The sequence below is a fragment of the Tenrec ecaudatus genome (genome assembly GCF_050624435.1).
Source record: "Tenrec ecaudatus isolate mTenEca1 chromosome 14 unlocalized genomic scaffold, mTenEca1.hap1 SUPER_14_unloc_8, whole genome shotgun sequence".
Taxonomy (NCBI): Eukaryota; Metazoa; Chordata; class Mammalia; order Afrosoricida; family Tenrecidae; genus Tenrec; species Tenrec ecaudatus.
Genome location: NW_027457651.1, coordinates 1,739,991 through 1,760,874, shown reverse-complemented (window position 1 = coordinate 1,760,874; position 20,884 = coordinate 1,739,991).

The window sequence follows — 20,884 nt, the reverse complement described above, 5'->3', positions numbered from 1 at the left end:
TCTAAGCCTAGGGGTGCCCTAGCCTAAGCCTAGGGGTGCCCTAGCCTACGCCTAGGTGTGCCCTAGCCTAAGCCTAGTTGTGCCCTAGCCTTAGGCTAGGGGAGCCCTAGCCTTCGCCAAAGCCTAGGGGTGCCCTAGCCTAAGACTAGGGGTGCCCTAGCTTAAGCTTAGGGGTGCCCTAGCCTAAGCCTAGGGGTGCCCTGTCCTAAGCCTAGGGGTGCCCAAGCCTTAGGCTAGGGGTCCCTAGCCTTAGCCTAAGCCTAGGGGTGCCCTAGCCTAAAACTAGGGGTGCCCTAGCCTAAGCTTAGGGGTGCCCTTGCGTAAGCCTAGGGGTGCCCTAGCCTAAGCCTAGGGGTGCCCTAGCCTAAGTTTAGGGGTGCCCTAGCCTAAGCCTAGGGGTACCCTAGCCTAAGCCTAGGGGTGCCCTAGCCTAAGCCTAGGGGTGCCCAAGCCTTAGGCTAGGGGTCCCTAGCCTTAGCCTAAGCCTAGGGGTGCCCTAGCCTAAAACTAGGGGTGCCCGAGCCTAAGACTAGGGGTGCCCTAGCCTAAGCTTAGGGGTGCCCTTGCGTAAGCCTAGGGGTGCCCTAGCCTAAGCCTAGGGGTGCCCTAGCCTAAGCCTAGGGGTGCCCGAACCGAAGCCTAGGGGTGCCCTAGCCTAAGCCTAGGGGTGTCCTAGCCTTAGGCTAGGGGAGTCCTAGCCTTATCCTAAGACTAGGGGTGCCATAGCCTAAGCTTAGTGGTGCCCTAGCCTAAGCCTAGGTGTACCCTAGCCTTAGGCTAGGGGAGTCCTCGCCTTAGCCGAAGCCTTGGGGTGCCCTATCCTAAGCCTAGAGGTGCCCTAACCTAAGCCTAGGGGTGCCCTAGCCTACGCCTAGGGTTGCCCTAACCTAAGCCTAGTGGTGCCCTAGCCTTAGGCTAGGGGAGCCCTAGCCTTAGCCTAAGCCTAGGGGTGCCTTAGCCTACGCCTTGGGGTGCCCTAGGGTTAGGCAAGGGGAGCCCTAGCCTTAGCCTAATCCTAGGGGTGCCCTAGCCTAAGTTTAGGGGTGCCCTAGCCTAAGCCTAGGGGTGCCCTAGCCTAAGGGCAGGGGTGCCCTACCCTAAGCCTAGGGGTGCCCTAGCCTTAGGCTAGTGGGGCCTAGCGTTAGCCTAAACCTAGAGGTGCCCTAGCCTAAGCCTACGGGTGCCCTAGACTAAGCCTAGGGGTGCCCTAGCCTAAGCCTAGGGGTGCCCTAGCCTAAGCCTAGGGGTGCCCTAACCTAAGCCTAGGGGTGCCCAAGTCTTAAGCTAGGGGAGCCCTAGCCTTAACCTAAGCTTACGGGTGCCCTAGCCTAAGCCTAGGGGTGCCCTAGCCTAAGCCTAGGGGTGCCCTAGTCTAAGCCTAAGGGTGCCCTAGCCTTAGACTCGGGGATCCTTAGCCTTAGCCTAAGCCTAGGGGTGCCCTAGCCTAAGCCTAGGGGTGCCCTAGCCTAAGCCTAGGGGTGCCCTAGCCTAAGTCTAGGGGTGCCCTAGCCTAAGCCTAGTGGTGCCCTAGCCTAAGCCTATGGATGCCCTAACCTTAGGCTAGGGAAGCCCTAGCTTTAGCCTAAGCCTAGTGGTGCCCTAGCATAAGCGTAGGGGTCACCTAGCCTACGCCTAGGGGTGCGTTAGCCTTAGGCTAGGGGATCCCTAGCCTTAGCCTAAGCCTAGGGGTTCCCTAGCCTAAGTGTAGGGGTGCCCTAGCCTTAGCCTAGGGTGGCCCTTGCCTAAGCTTAGGGCCAGCCTAGCCTAAGCCTAGTGGTGCCCTAGCCTTAGGCTAGGGGAACCCTAGCCTTCTCCTAAGCCTAGGGGTGCCCTAGCCTAAGCCTAGGGGTGCCCTAGCCTAAGCCTTGGGGTGCCCTAGGGTTAGGCAAGGGGAGCCCTAGCCTTAGCCTAAGCTTAGGGGTGCCCAAGCCTAAGTTTATGGGTGCCCTAGCCTAAGCCTAGGGGTGCCCTAGCCTAAGCCTAGGGGTGCCCAAGACTTAGGCTAGGGGGCCTTAGCCTTAGCCTAAGCCTAGGGGTGACCTAGCCTAAGACTAGGGGTGCCCTAGCCTAAGCTTAGGGGTGCCGTAGCCTAAGCCTAGGGGTGCCCTAGCCTAAGCCTAGGGGTGCCCTAGAGTTAGGCAAGGGGAGCCCTAGCCTTAGCCTAAGATTAGGGGTGCCCTAGCCTAAGCCTAGGGGTGCCCTAGCCTAAGCCTAGGGGTGCCCTAGCCTTAGGCTAGGGGAGCCCTAGCCTTAGCCTAAGCCTAGGGGTGCCCTAGCCTAAGCCTAATGGTGCCCTATACTAAGCCTAGGGGTGCCCTAGCCTAAGCCTAGGGGTGCCCTAGCCTTAGGCTATGGGAGCCCTAACCTTAGCCTAAACCTAGGGGTACCCTAGCACAAGCCTAGGGGTGCCCTAGCCTAAGCCTAGGGGTGCCCTAGCCTAAGCCTAGGGGTGCCCTAGCCTAAGCCTAGATGTGCCCTAGCCTAAGTCTAGGGGTGCCCTACCCTAAGCCTAGGGGTGCCCTAGCCTAAGCTTAGGGGTGCCCTAGCCTTAGGCTAGCTGAGCCCTAGCCTTAGCCTAAGCCTAGGGTTGCCCTAGCCTAAGATTATGGGTGCCCTAGCCTAAGCCAACGGGTGCCCTAGCCTAAGCCATGGGGTGACCTAGCCGAAGCCTAGGGGTGCCCTAGCCTAAGCCTAGGGGTGTCCTAGCCTTAGGCTAGGGGTGTCCTAGCCTTATCCTAAGCCTAGGGGTGCCCTAGCCTAAGCCTAGGGGTGCCCTAGCCTAAGCCTAGGTGTACCCTAGCCTTAGGCTAGGGGAGTCCTCACCTTAGCCGGAGCCTTGGGGTGCCCTAGCCTAAGCCTAGGGGTGACCTAGCCTAAGCCTACGTGTGCCCTCGCCTTAGGCTAGGGGAGCCCTACCCTTAGGCTAAGCCTAGGGTCCCATAGCCTAAGCCTAGGGATACCCTAGACTGAGCCTAGGGGTGTCCTAGCCTTAGGCTAGGGGTGTCCTAGCCTTATCCTAAGCCTAGGGGTGCCCTAGCCTAAGCCTAGGGGTGCCCTAGCCTAAGCCTAGGTGTACCCTAGCCTTAGGCTAGGGGAGTCCTCACCTTAGCCGGAGCCTTGGGGTGCCCTAGCCTAAGCCTAGGGGTGACCTAGCCTAAGCCTACGTGTGCCCTCGCCTTAGGCTAGGGGAGCCCTACCCTTAGGCTAAGCCTAGGGTCCCATAGCCTAAGCCTAGGGATACCCTAGACTGAGCCTAGGGGTGCCCTAGCCTTAGGCTAGGGGAGCCCTACACATAGCCTAAGCCTAGGGCTACCCTAGGTAAGCATTGGGGTGCCCTAGCCTAAGCCTAGGGGAGCACTAGCCTATGCCTAGGGGTGCCCTAGGTTTAGCTTAGGGGTGCCCTACCCTAAGCCTTGTGGTGCCCTAACCTTAGCCTACGCCTAGGGGTGCCCTAGCCTAAGACTAGGGGTGTCCAAGCCTAAGCCTAGGGTTGCCCTAGCCTAAGCCTAGGAGTGCCCTAGCCTAAGCCTAGGGGTGCCCTAAACTTAGGCTAGGGACGCCCTAGCCTTAACCTAAGCTTAGGGGTGCCGTAGCCTAAGCCTACGGCTGCCCTATCCTAAGTCTAGGGGTGCCCTACTCTAAGCCTAGGGGTGCCCTAGCCTACGCCTAGGCGTGCCCTAGCCTAAGCTTAGGGGTGCCCTAGCCTAAGCCTAGGGGTGCCCTAGTCTAAGCCTAAGGGTGCCCTAGCCTTAGACTAGGGTAGCCCTAGCCTTAGCCTAAGCCTAGGGTTGCCCTAGCTTAAGCCTAGGGGTGCCGTAGCCTGAGCCTAGGGGTGCCCTAGCCTAAGGCTAGGGGTGCCCTAGTCTAAACCTCGGGGTGCCTTAGCCTAAGCCTAGGGGTCCCTTAGCCTTAGCCTAAGCCTAGGTGTGCCTTAGGCTGAGCCTAGGGGTGTCGTAGCCTTAGCCTAGGGGTGCCCTAGCCTGAGCCTAGGGGAGCCCTAGCTTTAGCCTAAGCCTATGGGTGCCGTAGCCTAAGCCTAGGGGTGCCCGAGCATAAGCCTAGGGGTCCCTTAGCCTTAGCCTAAGCCTGCGTGTGCCTTAGGCTGAGCCTAGGGGTGCCGTAGCCTTAGCCTAGGGGTGCCCTAGCCTGAGCCTAGGGGAGCCCTAGCTTTAGCCTAAGCCTAGGGGTGCCCTAGCCAAAACTTAGGGGTGCCCTAGCCTAAGCCTAGGGGTGCCTTAGCCTAAGCCTAGTGGTCCCCTAGCCTTAGCCTAAGCCTAGGGGTTCCCTAGCCTAAGCCTATGGGTGCCCTAGCCTAAGCCTAGGGGTGCCCTAGCATAAGCCTAGGGGTGCCCTAGCCTGAGCCAAGGGGTGCCCTAGCCTAAGCCTAAGGGTGCCCTAGCCTAAGCCTAGGGGTGGCCTAACCTAAGCCTAGGGGTGCCCTAGTCTTAAGCTAGGGGAGCCCTAGCCTTAACCTAAGCCTAGGGGTGCCCTAGCCTAAGCCTAGGGGTGCCCTAGCCTAAGCCTAGGGGTGCCCTAGTCTAAGCCTAAGGGTGCCCTAGCCTTAGACTCGGGGATCCCTAGCCTTAACCTAAGCCTAGGGGTGCCCTAGCCCAAGCCTAGGGGTGCCCTAGCCCAAGCCTACGGGTGCCCTAGCCTAAGCCTAGGGGTGCCCTAGCCTAAGCCTAGGGGTGCCCTAGCCTTAGGTTAGGGGAGCCCTAGCCTTAGCCTAAACCTAGGGGTGCCCTAGCCTAAGCCTAGTGGTGCCCTAGCCTAAGCCTATGGGTGCCCTAACCTTAGGCTAGGGGAGCCCTAGCTTTAGCCTAAGCCTAGGGGTGCCCAAGCATAAGCCTAGGGGTCACCTAGCCTACGCCTAGGGGTGCGTTAGCCTTAGGCTAGGGGAGCCCTAGCCTTCGCCTAAGCCTAGGGGTGCCCTAGCCTAAGCCTAGGGGTGCCCTAGTCTAAGCCTAGGGGTGCCCTAGCCTAAGCCTTGGGGTGCCTTAGGGTTAGGCAAGGGGAGCCCTAGCCTTAGCCTAAGCCTAGGGTTGCCCTAGCCTAAGTTTAGGGGTGCCCTAGCCTAAGCCTAGGGGTGCCCTAGCCTAAGCCTAGAGGTGCCCTAGCCTAATCCTAGGGGTGCCGAAGCCTTAGGCTAGGGGGCCCTAGCCTTAGCCTAAGCCTAGGGGTGCCCTAGCCTAAGACTAGGGGTGCCCTAGCCTAAGCTTAGGGGTGCCGTAGCCTAAGCCTAGGGGTGCCCTAGCCTAAGCCTAGGGGTGCCCTAGAGTTAGGCAAGGGGAGCCCTAGCCTTAGCCTACACCTAGGGGTGCCCTAGCCTAAGCCTAGGGGTGCCCTAGCGTAATCCTAGTTGAGCCCTAACCTAAGCCTAGGGGTGCCCTAGCCTAAGCCTAGGGTTGCCCTAGAATAAGCCTAGGGGTGCCCTAGCCTAAGCCTAGGGGTGCCCTAGCCTTAGGCTAGGGGAGCCCTAACCTTAGCCTAAGCCTAGGGGTGCCCTAGCCTTAGCCTAGGGGTGCCCTAGCCTAAGCCTAGATATGCCCTAGCCTAAGCCTAGGGTTGCCCTACCCTAAGCCTAGGGGTGCCCTAGCCTAAGCCTAGGGGTGCCCTAGCCTTAGGCTAGCTGAGCCCTAGCCTTAGCCTAAGCCTAGGGGTGCCCTAGCCTAAGCTTAGGGGTGCCCTAGCCTAAGCCAAGGGGCACCCTAGCCTAATCCAGGGGTTACCTAGCCTAAGCCTAGGGGTGCCCTAGCCTTAGGCAAGGGGAGCCCTAGCCTTAGCCTAAGCCTAGGGGTGCCCTAGCCTAAGCCTAGAGGTGCCCTAACCTAAGCCTAGGGGTGCCCTAGCCTAAACCAAGGGGTGCCCGATCCTAAGCCTAGGGGTGCCCTAGCCTAAGCCTAGGGGTGTCCTAGCCTTAGGCTAGGGGAGTCCTAGCCTTATCCTAAGCCTAGGGGTGCCCTAGCCTAAGCTTAGGGGTGCCCTAGCCATAGGCTAGGGGAGCCCTAGCCTTAGCCTAAGCTTAGGGGTGCCCTAGCCTAAGATAAGGGGTTCCATAGCCTAAGCCTAGGGGTGCCCTAGCATAAGCCTAGGGGTGCCCTAGCCTGAGCCTAGGGGTGCCCTAGCCTGAGCCTAGGGGTGCCATAGCCTGAGTCTTGTGGTGCACTACCCTGAGGCTAGAGGAGCCGTAGCCTTAGCCTAAGCCTAAGGGTGCCCTAGCCTAAGCCTAGGGGTGCTCTAGCCTAAGCCTACGTGTGCCCTCGCCTTAGGCTAGGGGAGCCCTAGCCTTAGCCTAAGCCTAGGGATGCCATAGCCTAAGCCTAGGGATACCCTAGACTGAGCCTAGGGGTGCCCTAGCCTTAGGCTAGGGGAGCCCTACACATAGCCTAAGCCTAGGGCTGCCCTAGCCTAAGCCTAGGTGTGCCCTAGCCTAAGCCTATGGATGCCCTAGCCTAAGCCTAGGGGTGCCGTAGGCTTAGCTTAGGGGTGCCCTAACCTAAGCCTAGTGGAGCCCTAACCTTAGCCTAAGCCTAGGGGTGCCCTAGCCTAAGACTAGGGGTGCCCTAGCCTAATCCTAGGGGTGCCCTAGCCTAAGCCTAGGAGTGCCCTAGCCTAAGCCTAGGGGTGCCCTAAATTTAGGCTAGGGACGCCCTAGCCTTAGCCTAAGCTTAGGGGTGCCGTAGACTAATCCTAGGGGTGCCCTACCCTAAGCCTAGGGGTGCCCTAGCCTAAGCCTAGGGGTGCCATAGCCTTGGGCTAGCTGAGCCCTAGCTTTAGCCTAAGCCTAGGGGTGCCCTAGCCTAAGCTTAGGGGTGCCCTAGCCTAAGCCAAGGGGTGCCCTAGCCTAAGCCAGGGGGTGCCCTAGCCTGAGCCTACGGGTGCCTTAGCCTGAGGCTAGGGGAGCCCTAGCCTTAGTCTAGCCTAGGATTGCCCTATCCTAAGCCTAGGGGTGCCATAGCCTGAGTCTTGTGTTGCACTAGCCTGAGGCTAGAGGAGCCGTAGCCTTAGCCTAAGCCTAGGGGTGCCGTAGCCTAAGCCTAGGGGTGCCCTAGCCTTAGGCTAGGGGAGCCCTAGACATAGCCTAAGCCTAGGGCTGCCCTACCCTAAGCCTAGGGGTGCCCTAGCCTAAGCCTAGGGGAGCCCTAGCCTAAGCCTAGGGGTGCCCTAGCCTAAGCTTAGTGGTGCCCTAGCCTAAGCCTAGTGGTGCCCTAGCCTTAGGCTAGGGGAGCCCTAGCCTAAGTCTAAGCCTAGGGGTGCCCTAGCCTAAGACTATGTGTGCCCTAGCCTAAGCTTAGGGGTGCCCTAGCCTTAGCCTAATCATAGGGGTGCCCTAGCCTAAGCCTAGGAGTGCCCTAGACTAAGCCTATGGGTGCCCTAACCTTAGGCTAGGGAAGCCTAGCCTTAGCCTAAGCTTAGGGGTGCCGTAGCCTAAGCCTAGGGCTGCCCTAGCCTAATCCTACGGGTGCCCTAGCCTAGGACTAGGGGTGCCCTAGCCTAAGCCTAGGGGTGCCCTAGCCTTAGGCTAGGGGAGCCCTAGCCTTAGCCTAAGCCTAGGGGTGCCCTAGCCTAAGCCTAAGGGTGCCCTAGCCTAAGACTAGGGGTGCCCTAGTCTAAGCTTAAGGGTGCCCTAGCCTTAGACTAGGGTAGCCCTAGCCTTAGCCTAAGCCTAGGGCTGCCCTAGCCTAAGCCTAGGGGTGCCCTAGCATAAGCCTAGGGGTGCCCTAGCCTTAGGGTAGGGGAGCCCTATCCTTAGCCTAAACCAAGGGGTGCCCTAGCCTAAGCCAAGGGGTGCCGAAGCCTGAGCCTAGGGGTGCCCTAGCCTTAGCCTAGGGTGCCCTAGCCTAAGCCTAGGGGTGCCTTAGCCTAAGCCTAGGGGTCCCCTAGCCTTAGTCTAAGCCTAGGGGTGCCCTAGCCTAAGCCTAGGGGTGCCCTAGCCTAAGCCTCGGGGTGCCTTAGCCTAAGCCTAGGGGTCCCCTCTCATTAGCCTAAGCCTAGGGCAACCCTAACCTAAGCCGAGGGGTCCCTTAGCCTAAACCTAGGGGTCCCTTAGCCTTAGCCTAAGCCTAGGTGTGCCTTAGGCTGAGCCTAGTGGTGCCGTAGCCTTAGCCTACGGGTGCCCTAGCGTGAGCCTAGGGGAGCCCTAGCTTTAGCCTAAGCCTAGGGGTGCCCTAGCCTAAACTTAGGGGTGCCCTAGCCTAAGCCTAGGGGTGCCTTAGCCTAAGCCTAGTGGTCCCCTAGCATTAGCCTAAGCCTAGGGGTGCCCTAGCCTAAGCCTATGAGTGCCCTAGCCTAAGCCTAGGGGTGCCCTAGCCATAGGCTAGGGGAGCCCTAGCCTTAGCCTAAGCTTAGTGGTGCCCTAGCCTAAGCTTAGGGGTTCCCTAGCCTAAGCCTACGGGTGCCCTAGCATAAGCCTAGGGGTGCCCTAGCCTGAGCCTAGGGGTGCCCTAGCCTGAGCCTAGGGGTGCCCTAGCCTGAGCCTACGGGTGCCCTAGCCTGAGGCTAGGGGAGCCCTAGCCTTAGTCTAGCCTAGGATTGCCCTAGCCTAAGCCTAGGGGTGCCATAGCCTGAGTCTTGTGGTGCACTAGCCTGAGTCCAGAGGAGCCGTAGCCTTAGCCTAAGCCTAGGGGTGCCCTAGCCTAAGCCTAGGGGTTCCCTAGCCTAAGCCTAGGGGTGCCCTAGTCTAAGCCTAAGGGTGCCCACGCCTTAGGCTAGGGGAGCCCTAGCCTTAGCCTAAGCCTAGGGGTGCCATAGCCTAAGCCTAGGGATGCCCTAGACTGAGCCTAGGGGTGCCCTAGCCTTAGGCTAGGGGAGCCCTATCCTTAGCCTAAACCAAGGGGTGCCCTAGCCTAAGCCTAGGGGTGCCGTAGCCTGAGCCTAGGGGTGCCCTAGCCTTAGCCTAGGGGTGCCCTAGCCTAAGCCTAGGGGTGCCTTAGCCTAAGTCTAAGGGTCCCCTAGCCTTAGTCTAAGCGTAGGGGTGCCCTAGCCTAAGCATTGGGGTGCCCTAGCCTAAGCCTCGGGGTGCCTTAGCCTAAGCCTAGGGGTCCCCTAGCATTATCCTAAGCCTAGGGGTGCCCTAACCTAAGCCTAGGGGTCCCTCAGCCTAAACCTAGGGGTCCCTTAGCCTTACCCTAAGCCTAGGTGTGCCTTTGGCTGAGCCTAGGGGTGCCGTAGCCTTAGCCTAGGGGTGCCCCAGCCTGAGCCCAGGGGAGCCCTAGCTTTAGCCTAAGCCTAGGGGTGCCCTAGCCTAAACTTAGGGGTTCCCTAGCCTAAGCCTAGGGTTGCCTTAGCCTAAATCTAGCGGTCCCCTAGCCTTAGCCTAAGCCTAGGGGTGCCCTAGCCTAAGCCTATGGGTGCCCTTGCCTAAGCCTAGGGGTGCCCTAGCCATAGGCTTGGGGAGCCCTAGCCTTAGCCTAAGCTTAGGGGTGCCCTAGCCTAAGCTTAGGGGTTCCCTAGCCTAAGCCTAGGGGTGCCGTAGCATAAGCCTAGGGGTGCCCTAGCCTGAGCCTAGGGGTGCCCTAGTCTTAAGCTATGGGAGCCCTAGCCTTAAACTAAGCCTAGGGGTCCCCTAGCCTAAGCCTAGGGGTGCCCTAGCCTAAGCCTAGGGGAGCCCTAGTCTAAGCCTAAGGGTGCCCTAGCCTTAGACTCGGGGATCCCTAGCCTTAGCCTAAGCCTAGGGGTGCCCTAGCCCAAGCCTAGGGGTGCCCTAGCCTAAGCCTAGGGGTGCCCTAGCCTAAGCCTAGGGGTGCCCTAGCCTTAGGCTAGGGGATCCCTAGCCTTAGCCTAAACCTAGGGGTGCCCTAGCCTAAGCCTAGGGGTGCCCTAGCCTAAGCCTATGGATGACCTAACCTTAGGGTAGGGGAGCCCTAGCTTTAGCCTAAGCCCAGGGGTGCCCTAGCATAAGCCTACGGGTCACCTAGCCTACGCCTAGGGGTGCTTTCGCCTTAGGCTAGGGGTTCCCTAGCCTTAGCCTAAGCCTAGGGGTGCCCTAGCCTAAGCCTCTGGTGCCGTAGCCTAAGCCTAGGGGTGCCCTAGTCTAAGCTTAAGGGTTCCCTAGCCTTAGACTAGGGTAGCCCTAGCCTTATCCTAAGCCTAGGGCTTCCCTAGCCTAAGCCTAGGGTTGCCCTAGCCTAAGCCTAGTGGTGCCCTAGCCTTAGGGTAGGGGAGCCCTATCCTTAGCCTAAACCAAGGGGTGCCCTAGCCTAAGCCAAGGGGTGCCGAAGCCTGAGCCTAGGGGTGCCCTAGCCTTAGCCTAGGGGTGCCCTAGCCTAAGCCTAGGGGTGCCTTAGCCTAAGCCTAGGGGTCCCCTAGCCTTAGTTTAAGCCTAGGGGTGCCCTAGCCTAAGCCTAGGGGTGCCCTCGCATTAGCCTAAGCCTAGGGGAGCCCTAACCTAAGCCTAGGGGTCCCTTAGCCTAAACCTAGGGGTCCCTTAGCCTTAGCCTAAGCCTAGGTGTGCCTTAGGCTGAGCCTAGTGGTGCCGTAGCCTTAGCCTAGGGGTGCCCTAGCCTGAGCCTAGGGGAGCCCTAGCTTTAGCTTATGCCTAGGGGTGCCCTAACCTAAACTTACGGGTGCCCTAGCTTAAGCCTAGGGGTGCCTTAGCCTAAGCCTAGTGGTCCCCTAGCATTAGCCTAAGCCTAGGGGTGCCCTAGACTAAGCCTATGGGTGCCCTAGCCTAAGCCTAGGGGTGCCCTAGCCATAGGCTAGGGGAGCCCTAGCCTTAGTCTAAGCTGAGGGGTGCCCTAGCCTAAGCTTAGGGGTTCCCTAGCCTAAGCCTAGGGGTGCCCTACCATAAGCCTAGTGGTGCCCTAGCCTGAGCCTAGGGGTGCCCTATCATAAGCCTAGGGGTTCCCTAGCATAAGCCTAGGGGTGCCCTAATCTGATCCTAGGGGTGCCCTAGCCTGAGCCTACGGGTGCCCTAGCCTGAGCCTACGGTGCCCTAGCCTGAGGCTAGGGGAGCCCTAGCCTTAGTCTAGCCTAGGATTGCCCTAGCCTAAGCCTAGGGGTGCCATAGCCTGAGTCTTGTGGTGCACTAGCCAGAGGCTAGAGGAGCCGTAGCCTTAGCCTAAGCCTAGGGGTGCCCTAGCCTAAGCCTAGGGATGCCCTAGACTGAGCCTAGGGGTGCCCTAGCCTTAGGCTAGGGGAGCCCTAGACATAGCCTAAGCCTAGGGCTGCCCTAGCCTAAGCTTAGGGGTGCCCTAGCCTAAGCCTAGGGGTGCCCTATCCTAAGCTTAGGGGTGCCCTAACCTGAGCCTAGGGGTGCCCTAGCCTTAGGCTAGGGGAGCCCTAGCCTTAGCCTAAGCCTAGGGGTGCCCTAGCCTAAGACTAGGGGTGCCCTAGCCTAAGATTAGGGGTGCCCTAGCTTAAGCCTAGGGGTCCCCTAGCCTAACGCTATGGGTGCCCTAGCCTTAGGCTAGGGGAGCCCTAGCCTTAGCCTAATCCGAGGGGTGCCCTAGCCTAAGCCTAGGAGTGCCCTAGCCTAAGCCTAGGGGTGTCCTAACCTTAGGCTAGGGAAGCCCTAGCCTTAGCCTAAGCTTAGGGGTGCCGTAGCCTAAGCCTAGGGCTGCCATAGCCTAAGCCTAGGGGTGCCCTACTCTAAGCCTAAGGGTGCCCTAGCCTAAGCCTAGGGGTGCCCTAGCCTAAGCCTAGGGGTGCCCTAGCCTAAGCCTAGGGGTGCCCTAGACTGAGCCTAGGGGTGCCCTAGCCTTAGGCTAGGGGAGCCCTAGCCTTAGCCTAAGCCTAGGGGTGCCCTAGCCTAAGCCTAGGGGTGCCCTAGCGTAAGCCTAGGGGTGCCCTAGTCTAAGCTTAAGGGTTCCCTAGCCTTAGACTAGGGTAGCCCTAGCCTTAGCCTAAGCCTAGGGCTGCCCTAGCCTAAGCCTAGGGGTGCCCTAGCCTAAGCCTAGGGGTGCCCTAGCCTTAGGGTAGGGGAGCCCTATCCTTAGCCTAAACCAAGGGGTGCCCTAGCCTAAGCCAAGGGGTGCCGAAGCCTGAGACTAGGGGTGCCCTAGCCTTAGCCTAGGGGTGCCCTAGCCTAAGCCTAGGGGTGCCTTAGCCTAAGCCTAGGGGTCCCCTAGCCTTAGTCTAAGCCTAGGGGTGCCCTAGCCTAAGCCTAGGGGTGCCCTAGCCTAAGCCTCGGGATGCCTTAGCCTAAGCCTAGGGGTTCCCTCGCATTAGCCTAAGCCTAGGGGAGCCCTAACCTAAGGCTAGGGGTCCCTTAGCCTAGACCTAGGGGTCCCTTAGCCTTAGCCTAAGCCTAGGTGTGCCTTAGACTAAGCCTAGGGGTGCCCTAGCCTAAGCCTAGGGATGCCCTAGACTGAGCCTAGGGGTGCCCTAGCCTTAGGAAATGGGAGCCCTAGACATAGCCTAAGCCTAGGGCTGCCCTAGCCTAAGCTTAGGGGTGCCCTAGCCTTAGCCTAGGGGTGCCCTAGCCTAAGCCTAGGGGTGCCTTAGCCTAAGCCTAGGGGTCCCCTAGCCTTAGTCTAAGCCTAGGGGTGCCCTAGCCTAAGCCTAGGGGTGCCCTAGCCTGAGCCTACGGGTGCCCTAGCCTGAGGCTAGGGGAGCCCTAGCCTTAGTCTAGCCTAGGATTGCCCTAGCCTAAGCCTAGGGGTACCATAGCCTGAGTCTTGTGGTGCAGTAGCCTGAGTCCAGAGGAGCCGTAGCCTTAGCCTAAGCCTAGGGGTGCCCTAGCCTAAGCCTAGGGGTTCCCTAGCCTAAGCCTAGGGGTGCCCTAGCCTAAGCCTACGGGTGCCCTCGCCTTAGGCTAGGGGAGCCCTAGCCTTAGCCTAAGCCTAGGGGTGCCATAGCCTAAGCCTAGGGATGCCCTAGACTGAGCCTAGGGGTGCCCTAGCCTTAGGCTAGGGGAGCCCTATCCTTAGCCTAAACCAAGGGGTGCCCTAGCCTAAGCCTAGGGGTGCCGTAGCCTGAGCCTAGGGGTGCCCTAGCCGTAGCCTAGGGGTGCCCTAGCCTAAGCCTAGGGGTGCCTTAGCCTAAGCCTAGGGGTACCCTAGCCTTAGTCTAAGCCTAGGGGTGCCCTAGCCTAAGCCTAGGGGTGCCCTAGCCTAAGCCTCGGGGTGCCTTAGCCTAAGCCTAGGGGTCCCCTAGCATTAGCCTAAGCCTAGGGGTGCCCTAACCTAAGCCTAGGGGTCCCTCAGCCTAAACCTAGGGGTCCCTTAGCCTTACCCTAAGCCTAGGTGTGCCTTTGGCTGAGCCTAGGGGTGCCGTAGCCTTAGCCTAGGGGTGCCCCAGACTGAGCCTAGGGGAGCCCTAGCTTTAGCCTAAGCCTAGGGGTGCCCTAGCCTAAACTTAGGGGTGCCCTAGCCTAAGCCTAGGGGTGCCTTAGCCTAAATCTAGTGGTCCCCTAGCCTTAGCCTAAGCCTAGGGGTGCCCTAGCCTAAGCCTATGGGTGCCCTAGCCTAAGCCTAGGGGTGCCCCAGCCATAGGCTAGGGGAGCCCTAGCCTTAGCCTAAGCTTAGGTGTGCCCTAGCCTAAGCCTAGGGATGCCCTAGACTGAGCCTAGGGGTGCCCTAGCCTTAGGCTAGGGGAGCCCTAGACATAGCCTAAGCCTAGGGCTGCCCTAGCCTAAGCTTAGGGGTGCCCTAGCCTAAGCCTAGGGGTGCCCTAGCCTAAGCTTAGGGGTGCCCTAGCCTGAGCCTAGGGGTGCCCTAGCCTTAGGCTAGGGGAGCCCTAGCCTTAGCCTAAGCCTAGGGGTGCCCTAGCCTAAGACTAGGGGTGCCCTAGCCTAAGCTTAGGGGTGCCCTAGCCTAAGCTTAGGGGTCCCCTAGCCTAACGCTATGGGTGCCCTAGCCTTAGGCTAGGGGAGCCCTAGCCTTAGCCTAATCCGAGGGGTGCCCTAGCCTAAGCCTAGGAGTGCCCTAGCCTAAGCCTAGGGGTGCCCTAACCTTAGGCTAGGGAAGCCCTAGCCTTAGCCTAAGCTTAGGGGTGCCGTAGCCTAAGCCTCGGGCTGCCCTAGCCTAAGCCTAGGGGTGCCCTACTCTAAGCCTAGGGGTGCCCTAGCCTAAGCCTAGGGGTGCCCTAGCCTAAGCCTAGGGGTGCCCTAGCCTAAGGCTAGGGGTGCCCTAGCCTTAGGCTAGGGGAGCCCTAGCCTTAGCCTAAGCCTAGGGGTGCCCTAACCTAAGCCTAGGGGTGCCCTAGCCTAAGCCTAGGGGTGCCCTAGTCTAAGCTTAAGGGTTCCCTAGCCTTAGACTAGGGTAGCCCTAGCCTTATCCTAAGCCTAGGGCTTCCCTAGCCTAAGCCTAGGGTTGCCCTAGCCTAAGCCTAGGGGTGCCCTAGCCTTAGGGTAGGGGAGCCCTATCCTTAGCCTAAACCAAGGGGTGCCCTAGCCTAAGCCAAGGGGTGCCGAAGCCTGAGCCTAGGGGTGCCCTAGCCTTAGCCTAGGGGTGCCCTAGCCTAAGCCTAGGGGTGCCTTAGCCTAAGCCTAGGGGTCCCCTAGCCTTAGTTTAAGCCTAGGGGTGCCCTAGCCTAAGCCTAGGGGTGCCCTCGCATTAGCCTAAGCCTAGGGGAGCCCTAACCTAAGCCTAGGGGTCCCTTAGCCTAAACCTAGGGGTCCCTTAGCCTTAGCCTAAGCCTAGGTGTGCCTTAGGCTGAGCCTAGTGGTGCCGTAGCCTTAGCCTAGGGGTGCCCTAGCCTGAGCCTAGGGGAGCCCTAGCTTTAGCCTATGCCTAGGGGTGCCCTAACCTAAACTTACGGGTGCCCTAGCCTAAGCCTAGGGGTGCCTTAGCCTAAGCCTAGTGGTCCCCTAGCATTAGCCTAAGCCTAGGGGTGCCCTAGACTAAGCCTATGGGTGCCCTAGCCTAAGCCTAGGGGTGCCCTAGCCATAGGCTAGGGGAGCCCTAGCCTTAGCCTAAGCTGAGGGGTGCCCTAGCCTAAGCTTAGGGGTTCCCTAGCCTAAGCCTATGGGTGCCCTACCATAAGCCTAGGGGTGCCCTAGCCTGAGCCTAGGGGTGCCCTATCATAAGCCTAGGGGTTCCCTAGCATAAGCCTTGGGGTGCCCTAGTCTGATCCTAGGGGTGCCCTAGCCTGAGCCTACGGGTGCCCTAGCCTGAGCCTACGGTGCCCTAGCCTGAGGCTAGGGGAGCCCTAGCCTTAGTCTAGCCTAGGATTGCCCTAGCCTAAGCCTAGGGGTGCCATAGCCTGAGTCTTGTGGTGCACTAGCCAGAGGCTAGAGGAGCCGTAGCCTTAGCCTAAGCCTAGGGGTGCCCTAGCCTAAGCCTAGGGATGCCCTAGACTGAGCCTAGGGGTGCCCTAGCCTTAGGCTAGGGGAGCCCTAGACATAGCCTAAGCCTAGGGCTGCCCTAGCCTAAGCTTAGGGGTGCCCTAGCCTAAGCCTAGGGGTGCCCTAGCCTAAGCTTAGGGGTTCCCTAGCCTAAGCCTAGGGGTGCCCTACCATAAGCCTAGGGGTGCCCTAGCCTGAGCCTAGGGGTGCCCTATCATAAGCCTAGGGGTTCCCTAGCATAAGCCTAGGGGTGCCCTAGTCTGATCCTAGGGGTGCCCTAGCCTGAGCCTACGGGTGCCCTAGCCTGAGCCTACGGTGCCCTAGCCTGAGGCTAGGGGAGCCCTAGCCTTAGTCTAGCCTAGGATTGCCCTAGCCTAAGCCTAGGGGTGCCATAGCCTGAGTCTTGTGGTGCACTAGCCAGAGGCTAGAGGAGCCGTAGCCTTAGCCTAAGCCTAGGGGTGCCCTAGCCTAAGCCTAGGGATGCCCTAGACTGAGCCTAGGGGTGCCCTAGCCTTAGGCTAGGGGAGCCCTAGACATAGCCTAAGCCTAGGGCTGCCCTAGCCTAAGCTTAGGGGTGCCCTAGCCTAAGCCTAGGGGTGCCCTAGCCTAAGCTTAGGGGTGCCCTAGCCTGAGCCTAGGGGTGCCCTAGCCTTAGGCTAGGGGAGCCCTAGCCTTAGCCTAAGCCTAGGGGTGCCCTAGCCTAAGACTAGGGGTGCCCTAGCCTAAGATTAGGGGTGCCCTAGCTTAAGCCTAGGGGTCCCCTAGCCTAACGCTATGGGTGCCCTAGCCTTAGGCTAGGGGAGCCCTAGCCTTAGCCTAATCCGAGGGGTGCCCTAGCCTAAGCCTAGGAGTGCCCTAGCCTAAGCCTAGGGGTGTCCTAACCTTAGGCTAGGGAAGCCCTAGCCTTAGCCTAAGCTTAGGGGTGCCGTAGCCTAAGCCTAGGGCTGCCATAGCCTAAGCCTAGGGGTGCCCTACTCTAAGCCTAAGGGTGCCCTAGCCTAAGCCTAGGGGTGCCCTAGCCTAAGCCTAGGGGTGCCCTAGCCTAAGCCTAGGGGTGCCCTAGCCTAAGGCTAGGGGTGCCCTAGCCTTAGGCTAGGGGAGCCCTAGCCTTAGCCTAAGCCTAGGGGTGCCCAAGCCTAAGCCTAGGGGTGCCCTAGCGTAAGCCTAGGGGTGCCCTAGTCTAAGCTTAAGGGTTCCCTAGCCTTAGACTAGGGTAGCCCTAGCCTTAGCCTAAGCCTAGGGCTGCCCTAGCCTAAGCCTAGGGGTGTCCTAGCCTAAGCCTAGGGGTGCCCTAGCCTTAGGGTAGGGGAGCCCTATCCTTAGCCTAAACCAAGGGGTGCCCTAGCCTAAGCCAAGGGGTGCCGAAGCCTGAGACTAGGGGTGCCCTAGCCTTAGCCTAGGGGTGCCCTAGCCTAAGCCTAGGGGTGCCTTAGCCTAAGCCTAGGGGTCCCCTTGCCTTAGTCTAAGCCTAGGGGTGCCCTAGCCTAAGCCTAGGGGTGCCCTAGCCTAAGCCTCGGGATGCCTTAGCCTAAGCCTAGGGGTTCCCTCGCATTAGCCTAAGCCTAGGGGAGCCCTAACCTAAGCCTAGGGGTCCCTTAGCCTAGACCTAGGGGTCCCTTAGCCTTAGCCTAAGCCTAGGTGTGCCTTAGACTAAGCCTAGGGGTGCCCTAGCCTAAGCCTAGGGATGCCCTAGACTGAGCCTAGGGGTGCCCTAGCCTTAGGAAATGGGAGCCCTAGACATAGCCTAAGCCTAGGGCTGCCCTAGCCTAAGCTTAGGGGTGCCCTAGCCTTAGCCTAGGGGTGCCCTAGCCTAAGCCTAGGGGTGCCTTAGCCTAAGCCTAGGGGTCCCCTAGCCTTAGTCTAAGCCTAGGGGTGCCCTAGCCTAAGCCTAGGGGTGCCCTAGCCTGAGCCTACGGGTGCCCTAGCCTGAGGCTAGGGGAGCCCTAGCCTTAATCTTGCCTAGGATTGCCCTAGCCTAAGCCTAGGGGTACCATAGCCTGAGTCTTGTGGTGCAGTAGCCTGAGTCCAGAGGAGCCGTAGCCTTAGCCTAAGCCTAGGGGTGCCCTAGCCTAAGCCTAGGGGTTCCCTAGCCTAAGCCTAGGGGTGCCCTAGCCTAAGCCTACGGGTGCCCTCGCCTTAGGCTAGGGGAGCCCTAGCCTTAGCCTAAGCCTAGGGGTGCCATAGCCTAAGCCTAGGGATGCCCTAGACTGAGCCTAGGGGTGCCCTAGCCTTAGGCTAGGGGAGCCCTATCCTTAGCCTAAACCAAGGGGTGCCCTAGCCTAAGCCTAGGGGTGCCGTAGCCTGAGCCTAGGGGTGCCCTAGCCGTAGCCTAGGGGTGCCCTAGCCTAAGCCTAGGGGTGCCTTAGCCTAAGCCTAGGGGTACCCTAGCCTTAGTCTAAGCCTAGGGGTGCCCTAGCCTAAGCCTAGGGGTGCCCTAGCCTAAGCCTTGGGGTGCCTTAGCCTAAGCCTAGGGGTCCCCTAGCATTAGCCTAAGCCTAGGGGTGCCCTAACCTAAGCCTAGGGGTCCCTCAGCCTAAACCTAGGGGTCCCTTAGCCTTACCCTAAGCCTAGGTGTGCCTTTGGCTGAGCCTAGGGGTGCCGTAGCCTTAGCCTAGGGGTGCCCCAGACTGAGCCTAGGGGAGCCCTAGCTTTAGCCTAAGCCTAGGGGTGCCCTAGCCTAAACTTAGGGGTGCCCTAGCCTAAGCCTAGGGGTGCCTTAGCCTAAATCTAGTGGTCCCCTAGCCTTAGCCTAAGCCTAGGGGTGCCCTAGCCTAAGCCTATGGGTGCCCTAGCCTAAGCCTAGGGGTGCCCCAGTCATAGGCTAGGGGAGCCCTAGCCTTAGCCTAAGCTTAGGTGTGCCCTAGCCTAAGCCTAGGGATGCCCTAGACTGAGCCTAGGGGTGCCCTAGCCTTAGGCTAGGGGAGCCCTAGACATAGCCTAAGCCTAGGGCTGCCCTAGCCTAAGCTTAGGGGTGCCCTAGCCTAAGCCTAGGGGTGCCCTAGCCTAAGCTTAGGGGTGCCCTAGCCTGAGCCTAGGGGTGCCCTAGCCTTAGGCTAGGGGAGCCCTAGCCTTAGCCTAAGCCTAGGGGTGCCCTAGCCTAAGACTAGGGGTGCCCTAGCCTAAGCTTAGGGGTGCCCTAGCCTAAGCCTAGGGGTCCCCTAGCCTAACGCTATGGGTGCCCTAGCCTTAGGCTAGGGGAGCCCTAGCCTTAGCCTAATCCGAGGGGTGCCCTAGCCTAAGCCTAGGAGTGCCCTAGCCTAAGCCTAGGGGTGCCCTAACCTTAGGCTAGGGAAGCCCTAGCCTTAGCCTAAGCTTAGGGGTGCCGTAGCCTAAGCCTCGGGCTGCCCTAGCCTAAGCCTAGGGGTGCCCTACTCTAAGCCTAGGGGTGCCCTAGCCTAAGCCTAGGGGTGCCCTAGCCTAAGCCTAGGGGTGCCCTAGCCTAAGGCTAGGGGTGCCCTAGCCTTAGGCTAGGGGAGCCCTAGCCTTAGCCTAAGCCTAGGGGTGCCCTAACCTAAGCCTAGGGGTGCCCTAGCCTAAGCCTAGGGGTGCCCTAGTCTAAGCTTAAGGGTTCCCTAGCCTTAGACTAGGGTAGCCCTAGCCTTATCCTAAGCCTAGGGCTTCCCTAGCCTAAGCCTAGGGTTGCCCTAGCCTAAGCCTAGGGGTGCCCTAGCCTTAGGGTAGGGGAGCCCTATCCTTAGCCTAAATCAAGGGGTGCCCTAGCCTAAGCCAAGGGGTGCCGAAGCCTGAGCCTAGGGGTGCCATAGCCTTAGCCTAGGGGTGCCCTAGCCTAAGCCTAGGGGTGCCTTAGCCTAAGCCTAGGGGTCCCCTAGCCTTAGTTTAAGCCTAGGGGTGCCCTAGCCTAAGCCTAGGGGTGCCCTCGCATTAGCCTAAGCCGAGGGGAGCCCTAACCTAAGCCTAGGGGTCCCTTAGCCTAAACCTAGGGGTCCCTTAGCCTTAGCCTAAGCCTAGGTGTGCCTTAGGCTGAGCCTAGTGGTGCCGTAGCCTTAGCCTAGGGGTGCCCTAGCCTGAGCCTAGGGGAGCCCTAGCTTTAGCCTATGCCTAGGGGTGCCCTAACCTAAACTTACGGGTGCCCTAGCCTAAGCCTAGGGGTGCCTTAGCCTAAGCCTAGTGGTCCCCTAGCATTAGCCTAAGCCTAGGGGTGCCCTAGACTAAGCCTATGGGTGCCCTAGCCTAAGCCTAGGGGTGCCCTAGCCATAGGCTAGGGGAGCCCTACCCTTAGCCTAAGCTGAGGGGTGCCCTAGCCTAAGCTTAGGGGTTCCCTAGCCTAAGCCTAGGGGTGCCCTACCATAAGCCTAGGGGTGCCCTAGCCTGAGCCTAGGGGTGCCCTATCATAAGCCTAGGGGTTCCCTAGCATAAGCCTAGGGGTGCCCTAGTCTGATCCTAGGGGTGCCCTAGCCTGAGCCTACGGGTGCCCTAGCGTGAGCCTATGGTGCCCTAGCCTGAGGCTAGGGGAGCCCTAGCCTTAGTCTAGCCTAGGATTGCCCTAGCCTAAGCCTAGGGGTGCCATAGCCTGAGTCTTGTGGTGCACTAGCCAGAGGCTAGAGGAGCCGTAGCCTTAGCCTAAGCCTAGGGGTGCCCTAGCCTAAGCCTAGGGATGCCCTAGACTGAGCCTAGGGGTGCCCTAGCCTTAGGCTAGGGGAGCCCTAGACATAGCCTAAGCCTAGGGCTGCCCTAGCCTAAGCTTAGGGGTGCCCTAGCCTAAGCCTAGGGGTGCCCTAGCCTAAGCTTAGGGGTGCCCTAGCCTGAGCCTAGGGGTGCCCTAGCCTTAGGCTAGGGGAGCCCTAGCCTTAGCCTAAGCCTAGGGGTGACCTAGCCTAAGACTAGGGGTGCCCTAGCCTAAGATTAGGGGTGCCCTAGCTTAAGCCTAGGGGTCCCCTAGCCTAACGCTATGGGTGCCCTAGCCTTAGGCTAGGGGAGCCCTAGCCTTAGCCTAATCCGAGGGGTGCCCTAGCCTAAGCCTAGGAGTGCCCTAGCCTAAGCCTAGGGGTGTCCTAACCTTAGGCTAGGGAAGCCCTAGCCTTAGCCTAAGCTTAGGGGTGCCGTAGCCTAAGCCTAGGGCTGCCATAGCCTAAGCCTAGGGGTGCCCTACTCTAAGCCTAAGGGTGCCCTAGCCTAAGCCTAGGGGTGCCCTAGCCTAAGCCTAGGGGTGCCCTAGCCTAAGCCTAGGGGTGCCCTAGCCTAAGGCTAGGGGTGCCCTAGCCTTAGGCTAGGGGAGCCCTAGCCTTAGCCTAAGCCTAGGGGTGCCCTAGCCTAAGCCTAGGGGTGCCCTAGCGTAAGCCTAGGGGTGCCCTAGTCTAAGCTTAAGGGTTCCCTAGCCTTAGACTAGGGTAGCCCTAGCCTTAGCCTAAGCCTAGGGCTGCCCTAGCCTAAGCCTAGGGGTGCCCTAGCCTTAGGGTAGGGGAGCCCTATCCTTAGCCTAAACCAAGGGGTGCCCTAGCCTAAGCCAAGGGGTGCCGAAGCCTGAGACTAGTGGTGCCCTAGCCTTAGCCTAGGGGTGCCTTAGCCTAAGCCTAGGGGTCCCCTAGCCTTAGTCTAAGCCTAGGGGTGCCCTAGCCTAAGCCTAGGGGTGCCCTAGCCTAAGCCTCGGGATGCCTTAGCCTAAGCCTAGGGGTTCCCTCGCATTAGCCTAAGCCTAGG